This window comes from Neofelis nebulosa, chromosome 1 (genome assembly GCF_028018385.1).
Source record: "Neofelis nebulosa isolate mNeoNeb1 chromosome 1, mNeoNeb1.pri, whole genome shotgun sequence".
Taxonomy (NCBI): domain Eukaryota; kingdom Metazoa; phylum Chordata; class Mammalia; order Carnivora; family Felidae; genus Neofelis; species Neofelis nebulosa.
Genome location: NC_080782.1, coordinates 100759925 through 100786370, shown reverse-complemented (window position 1 = coordinate 100786370; position 26446 = coordinate 100759925). Strand labels below are relative to the sequence as shown.

The 26446-nt window shown below is 40.8% G+C and overlaps 1 protein-coding gene across 1 annotated transcript in view; it reads right to left on the bottom strand.

Moving 5' to 3' along the window:
- The window catches only part of FAM169A (family with sequence similarity 169 member A), a 97345-nt gene extending 77302 nt beyond the window's left edge, over positions 1–20043 (bottom strand). Inside the window, exons 1-2 of the mRNA XM_058729608.1 lie at positions 19854–20043; positions 1707–1878 (exon numbers count right to left, since the gene is read on the bottom strand). The gene's annotated coding sequence lies outside the window, so the exon portion shown is untranslated. The remainder of the gene's footprint in view (positions 1–1706; positions 1879–19853) is intronic.
- Positions 20044–26446: the final 6403 nt, after the last annotated feature.

Here is a 26446-nt window from a genome sequence, read left to right as displayed (position 1 = left end):
GAATAAAAGGACTATTGCTTTGGTTTTTGTTGTTGCATATGCTTGCTCTGATTATTATTTTGTTAAGTTACAAGCGTAAGGAAACATGCTAAGAGTTTCCATTGCATTTTTAGTACATGTTCAAAGGGGAATGGAACCTTTTTTTTTTTTTTTTTAAGTAATGTCTACACCCAATGTGGGGCTTGAACTCATGACCCAGAGATCAAAAGTCACAGACTCTTCTGACTCAGCCAGCCAGGCGACCCAAGGGTGGAACTATATTAAGAGAAGATTGCCACAACTGGATTTTGGAGGTTGCTTACAAGAGAAGAGTCCTGCACTGGAAAAGAGGAGTTCCTAATGGCTAAAATAATGGCTAATGTTTTTGACTGCTAACAAATGCCCAGGTACTCATTCTACTAACTTCTTTGTGGAAATTAACTCATTTATTTCTCACACTCATCCTTTGAAGTACATACTAATATTGTCCCCATTTAACCTACAAAAGACTGAGGCGCACACGGAGAAGCTAAGTAATTAGCCCATGGTCACACAGCTAATAATTCTGGCACTATGGCTCAGTAGTACACTTCCTTAACCAGTATTCTATACCACCTTTTATGTGCACAAAATCCTATGCCATATGATTGGATTTTGCTTTTGAAGCCCTAAAACATACCAAATTCTCATTGCCTTCATGTTTAAATTTTTTCTTAGATCTAGTGGTATTTTCCTGGACATGAAGAGAAAATTAAACCCTTAGTTAGAAAACTTGTAAGACTTCCTCATATGTGTTAAACAAAACTGTATCCTCTGTTAGTTTTTGAAAGGCAAAAATATTTTTTAAAAACCGTTCTGGGGGCGCCTGGGTGGCTCAGTCAGTTAAGCATCCGACTTCGGCTCAGGTCATGATCTCGCGGTCCGTGGGTTCGAGCCCCGCGTCCGGCTCTGTGCTGACAGCTCAGAGCCTGGACCCTGTTTCAGATTCTGTGTCTCCCTCTTTCTCTGACCCTCCCCTGTTCATGCTCTCTCTCTCTCTGTCTCAAAAATAAATAAATGTTAAAAAAAAAATTAAAAAAAAAACCGTTCTGCATCTTTCAAGGGTAATTGCTCTCCAAGTTTGTTTTTTTTTAATTTTTATTTGTTTACATTTTTATTTTATTTTTGACAGAGTAAGACAAAGCGTGAGCAGGGGAGGGGCAGAGAGAGAAGGAGACACAGAATCTGAAACAGGCTCCAGGCTCTGAGCAAGCGGTCAGCACAGAGCCTGATGCGGGGCTCGAACCCACGAACTGTGAGATCATGACCTGAGCCGAAGTTGGACGCCCAACCGACTGAGCCACCCAGGAGCCCCCCAAGTTTTTATTTTTTTTAGGTTCCAGAGAGTAATTATAAGTTTTATTTATATTTATATTTATATTTATATTTATATTTATATTTACTTAGTCTATGGAAGAAATACGATTCCCCAGAAGAGATTTACTACCATCACTGACCCTCCATTAGACTAAAATGTGTAGAACCAGGATCTAATATATAGAGTATATATGTTTTAAATTCCTAAAATCACGGTAGGAAAGTTTTAATGAATGAAGCAGCTCAGGGACTTCCAGATCTAAAATGTTAGTCAATGGATTAACTAGTTGGCTGATAATGTCAGCCATGGCAAAGGCGAAATGAGGAAGCAATCCTTCCTCCTTGGACTAGAAGAAAATAGGACTCCATACCGTAGAATGCTTTGTTTCTTTCTCTGGCTTATGAAATATGTCACAGGAATGCTTTCAGGATTAAATGCAGCACTTTGATGGGGTTTTCTTTGTCAGGCACTACTACTGTCTGCAGATGTCAAATTCCTGAGTGATACTATGCGCAGGGTTGAGGGAGGCAGGTGAAAAGAACCTGAAGAACGAGAGAAATGACAGGTTTGAGAAGTCCAGTTACACTTGTTTTTTTCTAGTTTGCTTTGGTCTAATGTGAAACAGAAGTTTAATCACAGAGTATTTGGTAAGTTCAATTTGGGTTTAAGGGAAATAACACGTGGTATTTTTCATATTACTAATGAAAAATTATATACATATTTACATCTATGGCCGATACTGCCAATTTGCCTAGTTAATATCCATTCCCTCCGCTTTTCTCTCACAGCCCCTATGTTGTTCAGGGTGGCAATGTGTCCAACTAAAACTATTTTCCTCCCCAGATTCCTCTTGCAACTCGGATAGTTATACAGTTACTGTGGCCAATGGAATGTAAACAAAAGATTGTTCAGTATAGCTTTCAAGAAAGCTTTATTTTTCTGATAAAAAAAAAAGATTCAGATATCCCTTTGCCTTTTGCCATTTGTGCTTTTTTCTTCTTCCTGCTTGGGAGGAAGACTTATGTCTGGGATCAGAGCAGCCATCTTGAAGCCATGAGCTGACCAAGGGAATGAAATCCGTGTATAACTATACCCCAGCCAAGAGATAGGAACCTGGGACAATGATGACATTCTGGAGCTGCCACACCAATTCCACACCACCTACCTCCAATCTTCCATTACTTGCCAACAAATGCAACCCTAACCAAAAGTCAAAGTTAAACCTAAACCAAAGTCCTTGATATAGCTGGAAAAAAAAATAAAGCAACATTCTTCTATAGTATATATGCTATACTATAGAGATATTATTCTTTGATTTTGCTGCTCTATTAAGTAACTGCGTTCTGGAGAAATCAGTGACTTACCTACCATAGTACTTGGTGAAAAAAAAAAACACATCAGTTTTGACTATCAAAAGAATATCATATTTAACCAGGTAGTACATTTTATTTTTAACACATTTCACACATGACCTCAGTAAGTCTCTAATATCACTATGAGAAAGGATGACAAATGGCTGTCGATAAGAGTCATCTAGAAACAAGTTACTGGTCAAAGTGATCGCCGTGCCGTATACATAAAGGATATACAGAAAAGTATAATTATGTTTTCATTTTTAATGAAAAACAAGCGGAAGAATCAGGATTTAGGGAGGGATCATAAAATTAGAACTTGTCTGTACTTTACAGAAAGCAACCTGGTGATACATATCAAAACTTCTGAAAATGTGAATGTGTTACCGTAATACTACTCTTGGAAATCTATCTGAAGGAACCTTTTAGGAAGAAAAAAAAAAGTTATGTTCACGAAGATGTCATTGAAGCATTTTTTACCCTTTTTAAAAAATTTATTTTTTTAAAGTTTATTTATTTATTTTGAGAGAGAGAGAGAGAGAGAGAGACTCTGTGTGTGTATCTGTGTGTGTGTGTGTGTGTGTGTGTGTGTGTGTATGCAAGCAGGGAAGGGGCAGAGAGAGGGAAAGTGAATCTCAAGCAGACTTTGTGCTCTCAGCACAGAGCCCGATGCAGGGCTCGATGTCACGAACTGTGAGATCAAGAGTGGGAGCTTAATGGACTGAGCCACCCGGGTGTCCCAGCCTTTTTTTTTTTTTTTCAACGTTTTTTTAATTTATTTTTTTGGGACAGAGAGAGACAGAGCATGAACGGGGGAGGGGCAGAGAGAGAGGGAGACACAGAATCGGAAACAGGCTCCAGGCTCCGAGCCATCAGCCCAGAGCCTGACGCGGGGCTCGAACTCACGGACCGCGAGATCGTGACCTGGCCGAAGTCGGACGCTTAACCGACTGCGCCACCCAGGCGCCCCCCAGCCTTTTTTTTTTTAATTTATTAATTTTTTTTTTTTTTTTTAGTAATCTCTATATCCTACATGGGGTTCAAACTCACAATACGAAGATCAAGAGTTACATGCTCCCCCAGGTGAGCCAGGCAGGCACCCCTGAAGCATTTCTTTTCTTAAGAAAGCCAAAATGTATAAATACCATGAATGTCTAATAATAGGTATACTGTTGCTAATCACAGAAATGCAAAATGTTTGCCTTTCTTATTGCAGGCAATAAGAGGGATTATTTTTAATTGTTAATAGGAACTGGGAAGGCTTACTGAAACAGCTAAATCGTGTAATAGGTTGGCGTGCAAAAGGGAACACCCATCTGGAGGCAATGTATCATAATCTCCATTGTCATTATTGTTGGATTACGTTTATTAAGCACTTCTATGCCAGATATTGTACTGATGGGATTCAGAGCAGTCCACCCCAGAATGTGCCACTTTGGCATGAAGATTATTTGGAGCTAAAGACAATCAAGGCCCAACAGACTCAGAAAGAGCTTTTTACCTTCCCTTTAACTGCTCTAAAATTTTAGATAGAAAGCCTATACCAGGAAGAGCGCTATTACCAAAATTAACCTTTTTTTTTTTTTAACATAAGACTCCTCCTCATGGCATGGCATACATTTGTTTACCAAATATTGGCTCTTCCCATCTCCCTATGAATGATCTTTCTCCCGTGTGAAATGCCGGACTTCTACCCTCTTCTCTGTAGCTCAGGATGGCATATGAACCTCAGTTGCCTGTCAAAGAGCCTCTCATGTGTTAGTGGGGCACCTGTAAGTATGTAATTAAGTATTTCTCCTTTTAATCTGTTTTATGTCAATTTAATTATTAGAGCAACCAAAGACTTAAAGGGAAGAAAGGAAAAGTTTTCCTCCCTTGCAGTACTAAACATTTTACCTTAGTTGTCTTGCTTAATCCTCACACTATCTATTTGAGGTAGATACTATATCTTCATTTCAAAGATGAGGAAACAGATTTAGAGAGGTATGGAATTTTTTTTTTAATGTTTACTTAATTTTGAGAGAGAGAGACAGAGAGAGACAGAGCACAAATGGGGGAGAGGCAGAGAGAGAGGGAGACACAGAATCCTAAGCAGGTTCCAGGCTCTGAGATGCCAGCACAGAGCCCAATGCGGGGCTCAAACTCACAAACCATGAGATCATGACCTGAGCCCAAGTCCCATGCTTAACTGACTGAGCCACCCAGGTGCCCCAAGAGATATGGAAATTGACCCAAGGTGCTGAAGCAGGAAATTGACCATTGTTCTCAATTACTCTAGACTTAGACATTAGACTACAGACTTAACTATACCTCTTCTCAATTAGCATATATCCAGCTTCTAGAAAATATTTGCATTAACATCCTCTCACCCAATATTTATACATTTATTGACTCAACACATGTGTTTTAAAATGTCTATTATGTCAGGCACTGCTCTAGATGGACTCTGTGATGTGGTAGTGCAATGAATGGGACAGGCAGAGCCAATTAGAAACGTGAATACGGCCTGTAGAACAATGGCTTACTGGCTGAACTGAGAAGACAGCCAAGGCTTTTAGCAGAGTGTAGAGTGTCAAGAAATGAGGCTGGAGAAACAGGCAGGACAAGTTATTCTTTTAAAAAGTCCTGGCCAGCCACGATAAAGAGCGTGGACTCAATCCCAAAGGCAATGGAGAGACATTTGAAGAGTTTAAATTTCAGACTGACATGACCACACTTGCATGTTAGCAAATTTTCTTAGGCAGCAATGTGAAAAATGAGTCGAAGAGAAGACTGGAGGCAAAGAGCCACTTATGGAACTGATACAGACTGATGACAGTCTGGTCTAGAGCCCACAGTGAGGATGATGAGAAGTAAATGAATTCTAAAGCCTAAAGGTGAGAAGTAGAGTCAACATGACTTGGCAAAATGTGCCATGTAATAGAGAAGACAAGATCACCGGGTTTTCAGCTTGAACCATTGGGTGGATGCTGGTGCTGCTCAACAAAATAGGAATCACTGGAGAATAAGGATTTGGGACATAAAAATCATTATGTCCATTTTGGCTATGTTGAGTTTTTTTTGTTTTGTTTCGTTTTTGTTTGCTTGTTTGTTTTAGAAACAGAGAGCACTTGAGCAGGGGAGAGAGGCAAAGGAAGAAAGAAAGAGAATCATAAGCAGGCTCCATCCTCAGCATGAAGCCTGACACGGGACTTGATTCCAGACTCTGGGATCATGGTTCAAGCCAAAATCAAGAGTCAGACACTCAACAGACTGAGCCACCCAGGCGCCCCTTGGCTATGTTTGTTATGTGCTGTGAGATATCCAAGTGGAGACATATGAAATAGATCTTTAGGAACTACAGCTCAGAGGACATATCTAGACTGAAATTATAGATGGAAAGCCATCAGCACAGGAAGGGTTATGGAAACCATGGAATGAATGGGCTTGCTGAGGAAGAATGGGAGAAAAAAACACATGCCCAGTCAAAATCTAATAGGATTTAGACGATCTAAATCTTCATAAGAAGATCCTACATGGGAAGCAGAGCTGTGACGAGAGGAAAGGGAAATTGTGGTGTTATAGAAGCCAAAAGAAAAAGGAGCTGATCTTCAGTGGAGTTAAATGCTCCCTTCAGAATTTATCCAAATGAACTAATTAAGGATGAGCACAAAGATTTGCTTATAGGACTATTTCAATATTGTTTGTAATAGGGAAATACTGGTGGTGGAGAAAGGGCAGGAAAGTCCACCAAGAAGTTGCGAAATAAATGCTGGCACATCCAATGTACCAAAGATACAATGTTGTGTCATTTTTTAAATTACATTTCTGAAAATAAAATAAAATAAAATAAAATAAATTGTATTTATGAACAATATTTAATAATATCAGGAAATATTACGTAGAAAACACATCTGTTTAAAAAGATCCCACTTTTGCTTTTAATATTATGCTTAATCGTATGGATATATTCAGAGAATATATAGGTCATAAAGACATATATTGAAATGTTAACAGCAAAAGTTGGAAAATGGATTAGAAAGAGGCAAAACAGGGTAGTAGGATTACTGGAGAGGAGATTTATATTTTGTTTATAGTAGTTTTTTCATTTTCCATGATGAACACATAGTCCTTTTATAATAAAAAATCCATTGGGTTTTTGGTTAAGAAATTTATAGCACATAACCCATACTGTGCAGTGATTAAGTATTATATTTATGGGCGGCACCTGCCCAGCTCAGTCAGAAGAGAATGCAACTCTTGATCTCCAGGTTGTGAATTCCAGCACCGCGTTGGGTGTGGAGATTACTTGAATAAATAAAACTTTTCAAAAAAACAAGAAGTACTATATTTATGGAAACTAGATAGCAACATGGAAAAATATGAGTGCTAGAATATTAAGTTACAGCAAGTTATATTACTTTCATAGAAAGAACCGGATAAGGGCCAGTTAAAGAACTATCAAAGATAAAACCACACACTGGTTAAAGTGAGTAAAGACAAATGTTATTCAGTAACCAACCATCGTGGTCGGGGCGGGGTGGGGGGGAAAGAGCTGACTTCAATTCTGATTTGTGCAGAGGTGACTGAACCTTTTGAAAAGAGAACTGTAAGCAGAAAGAGTTAGTGGCCCCAGAAAAAGAAAGACCAGACATAGATTTTGTAACCCTTGACAAATCATCTTAGGCCGCCAGCTATTTTCCAAGATCTGTGCTTCACCCACTCTACGTGTCCTAGAACACTACTTGTGGAACTTCCTAGGAGGTATCAGAACTACAAAGAAATGCAAAAACCTCGCTAGTTAGGATTTTAAGGGAACAAAGGGAATGCAAAAACGGGCTCTATGAGGCCAGGAAATAGCCCACCCATATCAGAGACAGTAAATCAATGGTAAAACTCGAAGTGCGTTTCAGAAGTAAGCAGGGCCCTCCATTCCTAACTGTAGATAAGGAGCCCAAGACCCCATCCAGTTTATACCAACTCTCAGAGTGTGCCCATAGCCCCTTCCCTTTGTCTGACAGTTACCTTGCTTCGCTAGAACATTAAATTCTCTGCCCTAGGAGGAGCACGAGCTTCATTAACATAACAGAGGATACATGTATAGGCACATTTTCTAAGGATGCCTGAGCAACCATCAGCCCACCTTTCCAAGCGATGACAAAGCTCCCCTTTCTGAATATTCATCCTAAACTGTAAATTAAAGGAACCCATCCATCCCTGCTCAGGGAGTCATGGCTTTCAAAGTTATTCCCCATGATCTCAGTTCCTGCAAATAAAGTTTCCTTTGGTTTACAACTCCACTTGGCGTAGTCTCCATCTGTAACTCACCAAGAAACCAACTCACCGTGGTTCAATTACAGAATGAGGGAGGAGGGTGGAGGAACAAGGGGATGTTGATCAGAGCCGGAGAAGTGAAAAGTTACAAAAAGTGGGCAAGAATATTGGTTAGTGTCACTGTGATTCAGTCATCTGTGTCTGTGAACTGGAATTTATCCAAGCTAGGCTTCTACTTCCCACAGAGCCTGGAAGACAGAGGTCCTATTAACTAGATTATTACATTTCAAAGAAATGGCTTTCAAGTTTTTGGAAAAGGCACTCTGGGGGTTGTAGGAGATACATGCACAACTCAAAGGGACAGAGGAAGAATTTACAACTGGAAGTTGTTTGTTTTGTTTTGTTTTGTTTTTTTAATGCTCTAAGAAAGGGAGGTCAAGGGCATTTGATCAGGTGTTGGCTGGAACAAACAGTAACTCTCTTGGCAGCTGTGAGCTTTTCCAGACAGGAACTGAAGCAGGGCCAGATCATCCCAGGGCCTGGGACTGCTGGAAGCCATGCTGGAGTTCAGTCAGCTCTCCTAGTGCAGGGGTTTAGATGGAGTTGTAGGTGCCCAGAGTTTCCGCAGTTCTCAGGGCCAACGTGTCCACAATCAGAAAAGAGGGACAACTCCAAGAGAACTGAGAAGGTTCTCTTCCTGCGTAACAGGGTAAAGGTCTCTGCCCCATCAGTCTCACAATAAATGAGTCCCTATACTTCAATCGTTGCCCACTGCCCTAGCAGAATCAATATGTGGATAAAGAGAGGTTCTGGGAGGAGCACCTGGATGGCTCAGTAGGTTGAGGGTCCAACTTTGGCTCAGGTCATGATCTCATAGTTCGTGGGTTCCAGCCCCCTGTCAGGCTCTGTGCTGACAGCTCAGAGCCTGGAGCCTGCTTTGGATTCTGTGTCTCCCTCTTCTCTGTGCCCCTCCCCCTCTTGCACTCTGTCTGTCTCTGTCTCTCTCTCTCTCAAAAATAAACTTCAAAAATTAAAAAAAAAAAAAAAAGAGAGAGAGAGTTTCTGGGAATGCATGCAATACTGTCATTGTTTCACTGGCTCCATACACAGCTGGGCCCTGTACAAGGCCACACACCACAGACGGCCCAAGAAAAGGCTGAAACCCTGCTGGGGTTCTGTGTGCCAAGCCAAGCCTCCTAACTCTAGGCTTCATCAGCCAGAAGGAGGGGTGCCTTTTTCTAACTTGTCTATCCTGAAGGAGAACCTTTTTTGAACGAAACAAAGTGTTTTTCGACACTGAGGTGATCTTAACTCTATTAGGTGAAGGATCATGAACACTGGCAAGCAGATCCAGGATAATTTGGGATTGCCCTAATGGAGCTCCATAAGAAGATATAACTCATTTTAAATGAAAATCAATTTCCAGCCCATTATTTTGGGTTTTGGTGGCATGGTCCACACTCTGAGAACATTGTTATGCAAACACCCTACTAACTAAAACGTATACAATGCTTACACTTGTGTTTACTAAAGATAGAGGCATTATAATCTCACCCCCACCCCCATTCACTTTCCTACACACCTATTCAACACCCCCACCACGAGCTTCTTTTTTTTTTTTTTTTAATTTTTTTTTCAACTTTTTTTAATTTATTTTTGGGGCAGAGAGAGACAGAGCATGAACGGGGGAGGGGCAGAGAGAGAGGGAGACACAGAATCGGAAACAGGCTCCAGGCTCCGAGCCATCAGCCCAGAGCCTGACGCGGGGCTCGAACTCACGGACCGCGAGATCGTGACCTGGCTGAAGTCGGACGCTTAACCGACTGCGCCACCCAGGCGCCCCACCACGAGCTTCTTTTACTGATTTCGAAAAATATTAGAAAGTAGGAGGTGGCAACATTACTGACCAGCTTTCTTCACGTCAGGGACTGCACAAGGGACTCGATTCACAGGTAAATTCTGTCCTACAGGTAATGGTGGAACATAAAATGCTGTCCAAGTAAAGATTTGCATAGGGAAGCCTTAGATACTGTAATTAAGAAAAGCACAAAGCTAGGGGCGCCTGGGTGGCTCAGTGGGTTAATATCCCACTTTGGCTCAGTTCATGATCTTAAGGTTTGTGAGTTCGAGCCCCTTGTCAGGCTCTGTACCAACAGCTCAGAGCCTGGAGCCTACTTTGGATTCTGTGTCTCCCTCTCTCTCTGCCTTTTCCCCACTCATGCTGTCAATCTGTCTCTCAAAAATAAACATTTTTAAAAATTTTTTTAAAAAAAGGAAAAGAAAAACATAAAAGGAAGACTCCTTTACTCCAACTTCAAAACCCCAAAATCAAAACAAACAAACAAAAACCTCTGAAACTCTGAATACTCCAGCTGAACCAGGATGATTAGGGAGGAAAAAAGGAATTCAGCAAATCACTTGAATTCCTTTATATTGCAAAGGAGAAAAACGGGATGGAACTTTGAACCCAAACAAAAACACATCCGACAGCAGCAAAAGGCATGTCCTGCCAAGGCTTAGAGGACAGTCAGTCTTCTGCTTCCCCCCACATCAAGGCAGAAACAATACACAATGTCTCTCAATTTTTCTGCCTGGCCTTGGTTTGAAAATGCTACAGAGGAACTGATTAGAGACAGGGTGGGGGATGGGGTGACCCAGGCCTTCAGTGTGGTGCAGACTCCCTCGTGCTTTCCCTATTGCAATGCCTCTCCAGCTTCTCTGCTAAAAATGCATTGTCCCAAGTCTCTCCCCTACAGATTTCAATCCAGGAGATCTAGAATGGGGCCAAAGAATCCACATTTTAAATAAGCACCATAGCTACGATCTTTCTCAAAACTCTTTATAGATGGTGAGATTAACTAACACAATAGAGAAACTGGGATGAGACAAAGAGCATCATACATGTATGGCAGAGTGAAGGGATTTAAAGAATTTATTTTTAGGTATTCTCTTGCACCCAAGGCAGGGCTCGAACTCAAAACCTTGAGATCAAGAGTCACATGCTCCACCAACTGAGCCAACCAGGTGTCACACAAAGTGAAGGGATTTAAACTTCTGATTTTTCTATGTTATTTTAAGATCTAACACTTACAGGAAGGTGCATAAGGTCTCTAATATTAAGGGTATAGTTCAATTATTATTTTTTTTAAGTTTACTGATTTATTTTGAGAGAGAGAAAGTACAAGTGGGGAAGGGCAGAGAGAGAGAGGGAGAAAGAGAGAATCCCAAGCCAGCTCGGAGCCGTCGGCATAGAGCCCGAAGTGGGGCTCCAACTCACCAACCGTGAGATCATGACCTGAGGAGAAATCGAGGGTCAGGCGCTTAACTGACTGAGCCACCCAGGTGCCCCTCAATGAATTTTTAATATGTAGACAACCAGATAACTACCACCCAAATCAATCACCACTACCAACACATCAGCACACTGCTTCATTCCCCCTACCAGTCAATACCACTCCCTAATGGTAACCCGTCTTTTGACATCTGACATCACAGTTTTGCCTGTTTGTGAATTTCATGCCAATAGAACTTAGTATTCTTATATTTCAACTTTTTTGTGTCTGGCTTCTTTGGCTCTCAGCCTTACATGTGTGACAGTCAACTATGTTGCTGAGTGTTGAAGTAGCTTTTTTTTAATTTCCGTGTACTATCCCATTGTATAAAAATGCCAAGATTTATTTTCCCCTTCTCTTGTAGATGGACACCAACCATTTCAGAATCGTTTGGCACATCTATATGAATTTTAGGAACAGCTTGTCCGTTTCTGCACAAAAGGCAGTTGGATTCTTGTACAGATCGCATTGAATCTACAGAATCTAATTCGCACATTGTTGTCATCTTAACAATATCATGTCTTCCAATATGTAAACACTGCATGTCTTTTCATTCCTTAGATCCTCTTTGCTTTTTGTTCAAGAATGCATTGTCACAGCCTGCAAGTCTTGTGCTTCCTCAGTTAAATTTATTCCCATTTTTTTCTTTCTGATGCTGCTACACATGAAATTGGTTTCTTAATTTTCAGACTGTTTATTGCTAACGTATAGAAATTCAATTGGTTTTCATATAGTAATCTTGTATCTTGCTCCTTGAAATAATTTATCAGCTTTAATAGATTTTTGGTGGATTCGTTAGGGTTTGCTCTGTACAAAATCATGTCATCTGCAAATAGAAGTGTTAAATGCATTCCAACTGGCCTCGAGGGTTAACTTGCTTCAGGCTAACACGCTCCTTAGGTGCTGACCTAAGTCCCTGGATCCACGGCATACAGACCACAGGACTTGGGAAATGAAGGACTGGAAGGTTCCAAGGCTGCAGAGGCCAGCAAGCTGGTCTGAAGCCACCTCAGCTTTCTGATTAGCCTAGCAAATTTTTAGCAAAATGCTTTGCTGTTTTGGGTCACACAAATAATTTCACCTTTGTGTATCTGTAGACCTTGCCCTCCTTTGAGGAAAGAACAGAGCACATCACAAAACAGGAACTGGACCCCTTGGTACAACCCCTGAGCCGTGAGATAACGTTTGTAGCTGGCATCACGGAGGCTGCACATGATCAGGACATGTCGCAGGCCACTGCACTCCCTTTGCCAATTAACTACCCCAAATCCCTTTAAAACCTCCTGGGCCAGGCAGAAACCCTGGAGCTGGTTTTTGGACAAGAGTCTGCCTTCTCCCCAGGTGGCTGGCCTCCTGAAAAAAGTTCAAATTACTTTCCAATCAAAACTTGTCTCTTGAGTATTGGTCTTTTGAGTGGCAGGGCAAACTTGGGGTTCGGTAATAGAAGGCGTTTCACTTCCCCTTTTCCTGTCTTGATTCTTTTTTTGTTTGCTTGTTTTTGCGTAATTGCTTGGCCAGAACCTCCAGTACAATGTTATAAAGAAGTGATGAGAACAGACATCTTTGTCTTTGTTTCTGATCTTAGGGAAAAAGTTTTCAGTCTTTTACCAGTAAGTATGATTTTAGCAATGGGTTTTTCACGGATGATCTTTATCAGGCTGAGGAAGTTTCCTTCTTTCCTATTTTGTTGAGCGTTTTTACCATGAAAATGTGTTGGATTTTGTCAAGTGGTGTTTCTCTATTTAGAGGATCCTGTGGTTTTCCTTTAGTCTAGTAATATGATGTATTACATTCATTGATTTCATATGTTGAACCAACCTTGCATTCTCAGGGATAAATCCTGTTTGGTCATGGTGTATAATCCTTTTTATATGACATAGGATTCAGTTTTCCAGTATTTGCAGAGGATTTTTGCACCCAGTTCATTAAGTGACATTGGTCTATGGTTTTCTTTTCTTGTGATGTCTGTCTTTATTATCAGATTATACTGAACTTATAGAATGAGTTAGGAGATACTGTCTCTCCTGTTTTTTGGTAGACTTTGAGAAGGATTTATACTAATTCATTCATTCTTCCTTTCTTTTCTTCCTTCCTTCCTCTTTTCCTCCCTCCCTCTCTTTCTCTTTCTTTTCTTTTCTTTTCTTTCTTTCTTTCTTTCTTTCTTTCTTTCTTTCTTTCTTTCCTTTCTTTTTCTCCTTCCTTCCTTCCTTCCTTCCTTCCTTTGTCATATCTACACCCAACATGGGGCTTGAACTCACAACCCCAAGATAAAGAGCCACATGCTCCACCAACTGAGCCAGGCTGAGCCAACTGAGCCAAGCACCCCTGTACTAATTCTTTAAATATTTGGTAGAATTTAGCAGTGAAGCTATTTGTACCTGGGCTTTTTTTTGGTGGGTAGTTTTTGTTTACTAATTCAATCTCTACTTCTTAGTGTATATATTATCTATTTTTTTTTTCCTGAATCAGTTTTGAGTGTTTGTGTGTTTTTAGGAATTTGTCTTTTTCATCTAGATTATCTGATTTATTGACAGGCATTTGTTCCTAGTATGCCCTTATACTCTTATGATTTCTGTAAGGTCAATAGTAATGACCCCTTTTTACCCCTGATTTTGGTAACTTTAGTCTTTTCTTTTTGTCTTGGTCAGTCTATTTAAAAGCTTTTCAATTTTGTTGGTCTTTTCAAGGAAACAATTTGGGGTTTTGTTTAACTTCTCTATTGTTTTTCTCTTCTCTGCTTCATTTGTTTTCACTCTAATATTTATTATTTACTTCATTAGTCAATGCTTTGGATTTAGTGCACTCTTCTTTTTCTAGTCTCTTTAAGTAGGGGGTTGGGTAATGGATTTGAGATCATTCTTCTTTGTTAATATAGCTGTTTACAGGTATAGATTTCCCTCTCAGGACTATTTTTGGTGTTTCCCATAAGTTTTGCTATGTTGTATTTTTGTTTGCATTCACTTCAAAGCACTTTTTAAATTCTGTTGGGATTTATTCTTGGACTCATTGGTTATTTAGGAGCATGTTGCTTAATTTTCACATACATGTAAAATTTCCAAATCTTTTTCTTACTAATTTCTAATTTCATTCCACTGTTATCAGCAAACACATACCTTGTATGACTTCAGTCTTTTAAACTTTGTTGCGATTTGTTTTATGGCCTCCAATTAAATTCCATCCTCAAGAATGTTTCATGTGTACTTAAGAAAATGTATGTTCTGGAGGCGCCTGGGTGGCTCAGTCGGTTAAGCATCCGACTTCAGCTCAGATCACTATCTCGCGGTCCGTGAGTTCGAGCCCCGCATCGGGCTCTGGGGTGATGGCTCAGAGCCTAGAGCCTGCTTCCGATTCTGTGTCTCCCTCTCTCTCTGCCCCTCCCCTGTTTATGCTCTATCTCTCTCTGTCTCAAAAATAAATAAACATTTAAAAAAAAAAAAAGAAAAGAAAATGTATGTTCTGCTGTTGTGCAGCAGACTGTTCTATATACGTCCATGAGGTCTAGTTGGTAAATAGTGTTGTTAAAGTATTCTATTTCCTTGCTGCCTTTCTTTCTAGTTGCTCTATCCATTATAGCAAGTTGAGCGTTCAAGTACAACTATTATCACTGAATTATCTATTTCTCCATTCAATTCTGTTAAGTTTTGCTTCATGTCTTTTGGGGCTCAGTTTTAGGTAAATATATCTCTATAAACTATATAATTATTACATCTTCCTGACCCTTTTATTATTACAGAATGCCCCTGTTTATCTCTACAAACTTTTATATTAAAGTCTGCTTTGATAGGAGTTTAGCCCCTCCAGTTCTCTTTTTCTGTTTGTATGGTAGGTCTTTTTCCATCCTTTTACTTTCAACCTATTTATGAACAATATCTTTTTATATGCTTATTGGTCTTTTGAATACCCTCTTTTGTGACTATTCAGATCTTGGTCTATTTTTAATTTTAAGTTTTTGTCTTTTTCTTATTGATTTGTAGGAGTTCTTTATATGTTCTGAATACAAGTCCTTTGTAGACTATTTCCCAGTCTGTAGATTCCCTTTTCACCCTTTTAATAGTGCTAACGAGGAGTTGATGGAGGGTTTTTTTTGTTTTTTGTTTTTGTTTTTAAATTTTTTTTTAATGTTTATTTTTTTTTTGAGACAGAGAGAGACAGAGCATGAACGGGGGAGGGTCAGAGAGAGAGGGAGACACAGAATCGGAAACAGGCTCCAGGCTCTGAGCTGTCAGCACAGAGCCCGATGCAGGGCTCGAATTCACAGACTGCGAGACCGTGACCTGAGCCAAAGTTGGCCACTTAACCAACTGACCCACCCAGGGGCCCCTGGAGTTTTTTTAATCAGTTTTCTTTCATTTCTTTTTCTTTTCTGTCCTATTTAAGAAATCTTTGCTGACTTGAAGAGTTCTTTTGGTGTATCTGTTTTGTTTTGTTTTTACACAGCATTATTATGGCAATAGCTGACTAATACATTTGATCCTACCAACTTGTTCTCCAAAGTAGTTGTACTAACTTACCCTCATATCAGCAGTATTTTGGTATTCCATTGCTTCACAACTCCCCTTGTCACACTTTTAAAGTTTAAGGCTGACTGATGTAAAATTCATTTTTACTCTCGTTTGAATGTGCATTTTCCTAATTACAATGAGATTGAGAATATTTTCATATATTTATTGGCCACTTGAATATACACTACTGTTTATTAACTGTTCATTTCTTATATGCTCATCTTTATGTTTGAAAGATCCCAGAACAAGTTTAAAAAACAAAAGCAGGGGCGCCTGGGTGGCGCAGTCGGTTAAGCGTCCGACTTCAGCCAGGTCACGATCTCGCGGTCCGTGAGTTCGAGCCCCGCATCAGGCTCTGGGCTGATGGCTCGGAGCCTGGAGCCTGTTTCCGATTCTGTGTCTCCCTCTCTCTCTGCCCCTGCCCCGTTCATGCTTTGTCTCTCTCTGTCCCAAAAATAAATAAAAAACGTTGAAAAAAAAAATTTAAAAAAAAAATAAATAAATAAAAATAAAAAACAAAAGCAAGGAGCGCAACAACATAGGGAGAGACACATTCACCTATGTGTCTATGTGGGCTTGCATATATGCAATACACATGTACCTATGTGTTTTAATATGCCTAGGATGTTTTTGAAAAAATATGAAACAGGGGTGCCTGGGTGGCTCAGTCTGTTAAGCGTCAGACTTCGGCTCCGGTCACGGTCTCACAGTCTGTGAGTTTGAGCCCCGCCTCGGGCTCTGTGCTGACAGCTCAGAGCCTGGAGCTTGCTTCGGATTCTGTGTCTCCCTATCTCTCTGCCCCTCCCCTGCTCATGCTCTGTCTCTCTCTGTCTCAAAACAAATAAAAACCTTTAAAAATTTTTTTAAAAAGAAAAAATATGAAACAATAAAGTTGGAAGAATTATTTAAAAGGCATTTATAGTGAACTATAAATACAAAAAGAAAATTCATTATAATATGTTGAATTATCAGGGAGTTTGAAAAAAGTGGGGAAAAGTGAAGAATAAAGCTACTGAGCTATGTGTGTGGTGTGGGGGCAGTGAAAGGAAGTTAAAATATTTCTAGAATTTTGATGGAAATAAGGAGGACCCAGGGAGTCAGCCAGATGGCAGAGAATGATCTCAAGTGAATCTATGTGAAGTCTTTGATCTCTCTCTGGTAGAGAAATGTCATAAGAAATGACCCTGGGGCATTAGTCAATCAACTAAAGCAGTAAAACTCCAACCTGGCTACAAGCGAACATCACTTACTGTTTAAAATAAGGGCCACCTCGGGGCGCCTGGGTTCGGCTCAGGTCACGATCTCGCGGTCCGTGAGTTCGAGCCCCGCGTCGGGCTCTGTGCTGATGGCTCAGAGCCTGGAGCCTGCTTCAGATTCTGTGTCTCCCTCTCTCTCTCTGACCCTCCCCCATTCATGCTCTGTCTCTCTCCGTCTCAAAAATAAATAAACGTTAAAAAAAATTAAAAAATAAAATAAAATAAGGGCCACCTCATGTCCGACTTCAGCTCAGGTCACCATCTTGCGGTCTCTTGCGGTCCCTGAGTTCGAGCCTCGCGTTGGGCTCTGGGCTGATGGCTCAGACTGCTTCTGATTCTGTGTCTCCCTCTCTCTCTGCCCCTCCCCTGTTCATGCTTTGTCTCTCTCTGTCTCAAAAATAAGTAAACATTAAAAAAAAAAATTAAAATAAGGGCCACCTCAGACCAGTTGAATCAAAATTATCTGGAAAATTTCAACCTGTCTACAAGCTAACATCTCCAACTTTTAAAATAAGGGCCACCTCAGACCAACTGAACCAAAATACCGGGAAGTGGCTCTGGGGAATTGAGTCTTTTTTTTTTTTTTTTTTAAATACTCTCTAGGTGATTCTCATGGACCAAGAGGTTGAAATCCCATGAAGCAGATGCTGATATGTATAACATTAAATTATACTTCTGGAGAAGTGTAATAAAAGAAAATAACCTTTTATTCAGAGGCATGGTTATTATGATCTTTTTTTTTAATTTAAGCGTAATAAAATTAGGAGAAAAGGATTTATGGTAAGTGACATAAACAGAAAAAAAAGAAATTCTAGCTTTCAAAACGTTTCTATCTCAATATATATTTTAAAAAAAATTTTTAACGTTTATTTATTTTTGAGACAGGGAGAGACAGAGCATGAACAGGGGAGGGTCAGAGAGAAAGGGAGACACAGAATCGGAAGCAGGCTCCAGGCTCTGAGCTGTCAGCACAGAGCCCGACGCGGGGCTAGAACTCACGGACCGCGAGATCATGACCTGAGCCGAAGTCGGCGCTTAACCGACTGAGCCACCCAGGAGCCCCTCAATATATATTTTTTAAATGATGTTCATTCTATGAGCATTTATTGAGAATCTATGACATGCAAAGCCTTGCACTGTTAGGTGGTTTTTGTTTCTTTGTTTATTTTAATGATAGGAAATGGCTCTTATCCTCAAAGTTGTTACAGTCTAGGGGCGCCTGGGGGGCTCAGTCAGTTAAGCGGGCTGACTTCAGCTCAGGTCATGATCTCACAGTTTGTGGGTTTGAGCCCCGCATCAGGCTGTGTGCTGACAGCTGAGCCTGGAGCCTGCTTTGGTTTCTGTGTCTCCCTCTTTCTCTGACCCTCCCCAGCTCACACTCTGTGTGCGTGTCTCTCAAAAATAAATAAACATTAAGAAAAAAAGTTGTTACACTCTGTTTAGGATATATAAATAACCTAGGGCTAGAACAAGGCAGAAAGAAATGCCATACTTGAAGAAACAGTGCCACGGAAACACTAAGGAGGTAACTCTACCAAGGGCTGGGAATGCAGAGGCTTTACAGAGAAACTAGGATTTTAACTCAGCTTTGAAGGATGAACAGAATCTCAGTAGGTGGAGAAGTGGGGTAAGGGAGCAAGTTCCCCATTTGGAGAAGAGTAGAAGCAAAACCTCAGCAATGAAAGAGTGTGTATAATTTATACCTCATTTGCTCCTGGGTCTACTGCAATGGGTCCTGACTGATCTCCAGCCTGTCCCCACCTCCATCCTCCTGCAGCCCAGGCCTCTGGCCAGCCAAGAGGGCCACAGCTTTTGTATTTCCATAGGACAATGGGCAACTGATTAAAAAAAAAAAAATTCATTATTAGCTTCTATCTACAAACTGTTCCCTAAGTATTTATGCTTTTGAGATTTTTGTATTACCAAATCAATGTATGCTCTTGTATCAAATTCAAATAATATCAACTAGGATATCAGGATATCAAATAGGAAGTGGAAGCCCCCTTACAATTCAGCCCCCAGTGGTAAGCACTATTAATAGTTAGGGTCGGGGCGCCTGGATGGCTCAGTCGGTTGAGTGTCTGACTTTGACTCAGGTCATGATCTCGTGGTCTGTGGGTTCGAGCCCCATGTCGGGCTCTGTGCTGACAGCCCAGAGCCTGGAGCCTGCTTCTGATCCTGTGTCTCCCTCTCTCTCTGCCTCTCCCCCATTCTCACTTTGTCTCACTCTGTCTCTCAAAAATAAATAAATGTAAAAAAAAATGTTTTTTAAATTAAAAAAAAAATAATAATAAATAAATAAATAAAAATAAAAATAAATAGTTAGGGTAGGTATCCATCCAGTATCTCTGTTTATCTGTCTCTGTTTGCCTGTCTTTCTTTGTTTCTCTTTCTCTCTCTGTATACACACACACACACATACACACACACACACACACACACAAACACACGCGCATGCATATATAATATTCTTTATATGTACATACTAAACTGTGTATATATACATATATATACATATATATGAATGTGTACAGACACACTATATGTGCATACGAGTATAATAACTGAGCAATTGTTGTAAACATATATATATATATATATATATATATATATATATATATATACTTGATACATTTACAGAGAATCTAATGTCTCTAAATACAGGGTGTCTATCTATACATACACATACATGTTTACGTGTGAAGGGAAGTATGTATTACTCTCAGACTCTGACACCTTTTGCTGACTGCCCATCTCTTACCGGTTAAGGTACAAACCCTTAGCATGTTGTCTTAAGCCCTAGCAGTCAGGCTGCTGCCTACCTCCGTCTCCGGCTTCCTCTTCAGCCATTCTGGCTACTTTTGAGAAAGACTATAGTTGGAGAGAAATGAAATCATGTTCCTTTTGAGTTCATTCTTCAAAGCTGGGGTCCTTTCAGCAAGTGTCTTCAGGATTGGTAAGTTGACATGACTTGTTATGGCAATAAGAAAAGACCTTGCGGGAAGCAGTATGAAAGCAAGACCAGGGACCTGCAGACAGGAAGTCAAATGCCTGTGTTATGTGCTCCCTCCCCCACTCCCAAGGACAAAGCCCTCCCTCTTCCAGACTGACACCCCCACCCCCACAGTAGGACTTAACCTTGACATTGCTTCAGTCACACTGAGGGCTTTGTGAACTGTGAGCAGTTCGGGGGAACAAGCAGCTGTTTCACTTCTCTGTGCTTTTACATATTTTCATTCCTCAAGTTGAAATGCCCTTACCTGCCACCGCACCCTGGGCAAACGTGAATCCTCCACATTGTGCAGGGGCTTTTTTTCCAGGATGGAGGCCACGATGAGACATCCCCCACCCGGTGATTTAGAAATAAGGCTGCCACGGAATAAAACAAACAAACCATGTACACTGGGGATGTGATTAACCCCCTGGAGGAGAAAAACAACCAATTGTGTATAAATATGTGACTGAAGAATTTTAAAACTCTTGAATTTCAAAAAAAGTGAAATAAAACAAAAAGGAGAAAGTGGTGCTGGGAAATCTCAGGGAGGAAATATGGGAAAAGGCTGTAATTTAACAAACACTTAATTGTGTTTGCCTTGCTCACAGTAAGACCATGCTAAGAGAAGGGTCTGGTAAACCTAGCAAGCAGTGGAGAGAGGGCAGTGGGGAGGTACACAGAGACACGGGCGACCCGGTGTGTGTAATTTTCACTGCTGTATATTTGGCTAGCATATGAATCAATTACAATTTATCTCCTATTGGTAGAAATTAAGATGGTTCTCACTAGTTAGCCATTATTAACTGCTCAACAGAAATTCTCATCCATGTGTCTCCACTCAGGATTTTCTTTTAATGTTTTATTTATTTTTGAGACAGAGAGAGACAGAGCATGAGCGGGGAAGGGGCAGAGAGAGGGAGACACAGAATCCGAAGCAGGCTCCAGGCTCTGAGCCCTCATCCCAGAGCCCCATGTTGAGCTTGAACCCACAAACCGTGAGATCATGACCTGTGCCGAAGTTAGACGCTTAACCGACTGAGCCACCCAGGCGCCCCAAGAGCTTGTATTTTCTAGAGTACATGTTTAGGAGTGAGATCACTGTGTCATAAGAGGTAAGCCCGTTCAACTTTACACCATATAAGGTTAGATTTTCTTCAACATGTCTGGGCAGTCCATGCTGCTGCTAATGTAATTAGTACATTACATTAGTAATGTACTAATGTTCCAACTGTTCTACATTCTTACCAGCACTTGGTATTGTTAGTCTTAAACGTTTATGGGGTAGATACAGGGGAAATGCTACCTCATTATTGTCTATGCATTTCTCCAGTTACTATTGAGATTGCACATCTTTTACATTTTAAGAGAAGACTTGGATCTCCTTTCCTGTTCGTGTCCTTTGTCCAGTTTTCTGCTAAGTTATTTTTATTCTATCTATTGTTTCACAGGAATTTGGTATGTGTCTGCATGTGCATGGTTTGGATATACTCTTCGGGTCCATGGCTTGCTTTTCACTTAAAGTCAGATCTCTGTGCCTCAGTTTCCTCATGTGTAAAATGAGGAGACTATTATTAAACAAGTTAATATATGTAACATACTTAGAACAGTGCCTAGCATATAGGAAGCACGGTGTAAATATTTATCACTATTATTACTAGTGTGCTTTGATAAAAAGATTTAGTTATTTTCTATAGTATCTCTCAATGAATGAAAAATTTTTGTTTTAATGCCTAAATTTATTACTCTTTTTCTCCATGGATTGCGCTTTTTGTGTCTAGCACCAGCTTTTTATAACTTGTATGCTTTGCCAAATCTATGAGTGTTTTTACAGTCGAAAAGTTTTCCATCAAGCACTCTGGAACCCATTATAATTGGGAGAATAAGGAGGACACTTAAATCATTGCTTCCGTCTTTTCGTTCTTGTTTTTTGCAAAGAACACATGAGTTAGTAAAGACAACTTGCCAACAGCAGCATTGATTCAAGGAAAAACACTGATGAAAAAACAAAGCAGACTCCCATTCTGACCCTGGAGTGAGACCTGCTGGATTTATATAGCCCAGTCTGTAAGTGTCCAAAGTCCTGGGGCAGTTTCCCAAGCAGGAAGCCTCGGCCAATCTGGCTCTCAGAGAACCTCCCTTGAGAGTCTGGGGAGAAGGAATCACCAAGGGCCGCTTCTTTCCTCATGCAGCATCTCGGGGAGCTCAGCCTAATCTGGACATGGTCCCTGTGCTCTTGACCCTCATCCCAATGAGGGCACTGGACCCAAGCCTTCAACTGAAGCAATTAGATTCCGTGATTCAAGTAATGTGGCCCCAGGAGAGACGGCGGGGGATGGGCAAGAAGGAATGCATCAGGTGTCCTGGGCAGGGTCCACTGGGGCCCAAGCTGTGGCCCAACCTCAGGCTATGAAGGGGTCAAAGTTGAGACTGAATCTCCAGCTGACAAGTTCTGGGAAGAGGCTGAGCCAGGCTGATGAGAAGCAGTGTATCTCTGAGCCCACTGGTTCTTAGAGTCTGGCAAGGATACCAGCCTTCTTGTCTCCCTTACACTCAATTCCATTACAGAGCTCATAGGCCAGCAAGGACCTGCTGGAAAATCAGGATGGCCCCAGAGGCAGGGGGAGAGGATGCTGACTCTGACCTTAGAAGGTCAGGAAGACTGTGTCTCCAACTGCTTTATATCTTCCCATCCCCATCCTTCATCCCCAAACATAGCAGTTACCAGTCTATAATAAATAGCCAGGAGTCTGAATAAATAGTAAACCATCTCCTAAATAGAGCATGTTGGGAGAGGAGGATCATTGCCTTTGTGTTTTAAAGGATGATGGCTGCTTTTCTAGACATTATCATGAATCCCAAAAATATGCTTTAGGTCACTTAATTTTCTCTATAAAGCAAGACTTTTCATCATGGTGTCATACTGAACATATACTTGTACTCTTGTATGGTATTAAATTTAAAATTTTTATTTTTTTTGTTACTTTCCCCCCATTTTCTTTCAAGTTGTTGCTTTTCCCCCAAATGCTGATAGTATGTGTGTATGTATGTGTGTGTGTGTGTGTGTGTGTATATATATATATATATATATATATATATATATATATACCAGAATTTTTCTTCTGCTGCTTTCGTAAAACTTACTAGATCCAAACAGATCTCTGAATGTTTTACCAGAGACCGTGTCTGTTCAGTGAACTGAGTTAATCTGCTGTTCTGTGAAATAAAACCTTACACATCACCTCAAGTATTGTAGTCATCTTGCAATGTCATTCTCAGTGATTAAAATCATTTCCAGTCCCCTCTGTGGCCGATTACTCCCTCTTACTCTATTGAAGACATTATAATACTTGTGGGGAAAGTTTCATGGCTACAAAAGCAGGGGCAGTTACTATTCAATGGAGATTCTGCCTGACACAGAGCAGCACTGTCCAAACTCGTGGAGATCAAGATGGGCTGGATGCCATGGAACTGCACTTCATAGGACAACTCAGCTGAAGAGAATGCTGGGAAAGTTCCAAAGCTTTTTCCTAGAGAAAAGTCCACTTTGCTTAGATTCCCTCAGGACTCTCTTCTATTTGGGATTCCTCAGGGAGTATATGTTGAGTTTTCTGCCATTCAATCTATATCAGAAATCTAGCCCAAAGATTTGATACTCAGGGGAGATCACCTATACTTTTCCAAATTTCCCTGGTCACGAAATTCTTACTCTAAGACAGCATTATTCAGAAGCTTCTCTGGTTGAAGTGAGAAGGAGACATTCAGAACTTTAGTTTCTTGAAGGAGCTGATATACTTATTTCTTTCCAACAGTGAAAGCCATGTACTGGAATATGTGTCCCTTGTTTCTCAGGCTGGGGAAGGTCAATGCCCAATTTAAATTTCTTTTTTTTTTTTTTTTATGTTTATTTTTGAGAGAGAGAGCGCACATAAGCCAGGACAGTGAGAGAGGGAGACAGAGGATCGGAAGGAAGCAGGCTTTGCACTGATAGCAGAGAACACAATGAGGGGCTCAGACTCACGAATGGTGAAATCATTACCTGAGCCAAAACTGAAAGCTTTAACCAAATGAGCCACCTAGGCGCCTCAGTTTAAATTTCAATCATAGCATGTTTGTTAATGTTTGTCATTAGTACAGAGGCATTCTCTTTTTCTCTTCGTCTTGATTTTCCATTCCTATTTTCCTCATTTGCAACTTACATCCCAAGCGTCTGCCTCCAGCCTAGATCATCCTCCAGAGATTTAGAATCAACTGTCCTCTCAACATTTCAATTTGGATTATCTCAAGAATCTCAAACTCAGAACATCTAAAACTGCACTTAATTCCCCACCAAAAAAAAAAAAAAAAAAAAAGCCAAACCAAAACAAAACAAAAAAACAAAGAAATTTCTCCTTGCTCTTCCCAGTCCCAAAGAATGTTAACCCCATCCATTCAATAGCCCAGTCATCCTTAATTCTTTTATTTTCCTCACTCCTCTGTATCTGTCAAGATATGCTAGGTCATGTTGCTGTATATTGAACACCTCCCACCTCTCAGTGGCTTAACCCAAAGAAAGTTGATTTCTGGCTCTGACTAATGAGTCAGAGGTGGGGCTCTGCTCCCCTTTGTCACACTGCCTCTGGGTCCTAGGCTGACAGAGTAGCCACTGTCTGGAACATTTCTGGTCACCACAACAGAGGGAAGAGAACTCTCAGAGGCTTCATTCATTCATATGATGCTGAGCTCAGAAGCAACACACATCATTCTGCTAGAGCTGATAACTCAGCTCCATCACCCAACTATGGGAGGCCAGGAAGCACAGCTCCACTGTGAAAAATTAATAAGAGCATTAATGACTACCACACTGTGTTAGGATGGACTCCCCAGAAGCAGACCTTGAGATGCCAATTCATGTGAAAATGATTGGTCAGGAAGTACTGTTTGGAAAAAAAAAACAGTATGGGAGTGGGAAAGAGAGACATGAAAGAGAAGGAAGTGAAGCAAATATCTGACATCAAACAAAATCCCATGTAGGGCAATTTAGGCTCCACTCCATGAGAATTCTGGAGACCGTCATACCTCAGAGCAATCTGGACAAGGGGCAAGGAATCTGGAGCAGTTCTACTTCTGCACCAGGAGTCATTTGCCAGGGCTCTGTAAATCCCAGGTGCTTCTGGATCTCCTTGCCAGTATTGCTGTTGGAAGTGAAAGCCCAACAGGAAAATGGCAAAGGGATCTGAAAGCATACAGGTGGAACACAGACATTCTCTACCACCACCCCACCTCCCCATGCCAACAAATCACAGCATCCTACTGGTTCTATCTCCCATGTATTTCCTAAATTGTCCCATTTCTCTCTACCCTGAGCGGCCTCATCCCTCAAGTACCCCTTGAGGCTATCATCCTTGATCTTCTACAGTACTGCAGTCAGGATAGTGATTGGCATTCTTCACATCTCGGATCTAGACTTCCAACTATAGCGAGATTGTTCTTTCTGATTCATGTGGCCTTTCCCTAGTAACATCTCAGATTTGTCACGTCTGCTTTCTAATCAAGATATAATCCCCATTTTGCAGATGAAAAAACCGAGCCTCAGAGAAGTTTTTACCAATAGTCATTCAGTTAGTATTTAGTAGAGCCAGAATATGAATCTACTATATGTCAATTCTAAGATCTTACCCACTGTATTTCACTGTTTCTGGGTCATGATTAATCTGTCCACTCTATTCTGATTACTACTCAATTTGACAAACTTGAAATTCAATTTGTTTAAAGCCAAATTTATCATATTCTTTACCTCCCTTACCAAATGTCCTGCTCTTGAGTTCCCCATGTCAGTAATAGCTCTGCCGTCTTTTGGGGTCACCCTTGACTCTTCTTTCTCTTTCTTTCCTTGTTTCTAGTGATTTCCACAGTGATAATACTTCTGATTTCTAAAGCCCATCACTGCAGGTAGGGCTGGCTTCTGTGCCCCACCCTGTGGTGTACAGAGTACCTGACAAGTACCCCTATGTGGGAGGTCCTGGAGCTGGGCCCAACAAGGGCTCATCAGTAGTGGATATCATTCCAACAATATTCTATGCCAAGAAATGAAATCAGAATCCAGGGAAAGAAGCCAAAGCTGGCCAGTCAGTCTGCCAAGCTGGAAGTCTTGGACACAGTTATAAACAGAGGGAAAGAAGCCAATGGAGAGGGAAAGACTGACTGATGATGGAAATGAATAAAGCAGTAATGGATGGAATAGGGTCTTGGGGAGAGGCAATGAAAGGTCTTGGCATGTGACTCTTTGGGAGATGGCTGACTCTGATGACTGGGGTCTTGAGGAGAAGGAGGTGTATGCCTGGCATATAATAGGTGTTCAAAATAGTATTGAAAGATCTTAAGGAAAATCTCTGTCCCTTATTCCCTGGAGGCACCTAATTTGAATTAATTTAGTTTTCCCCC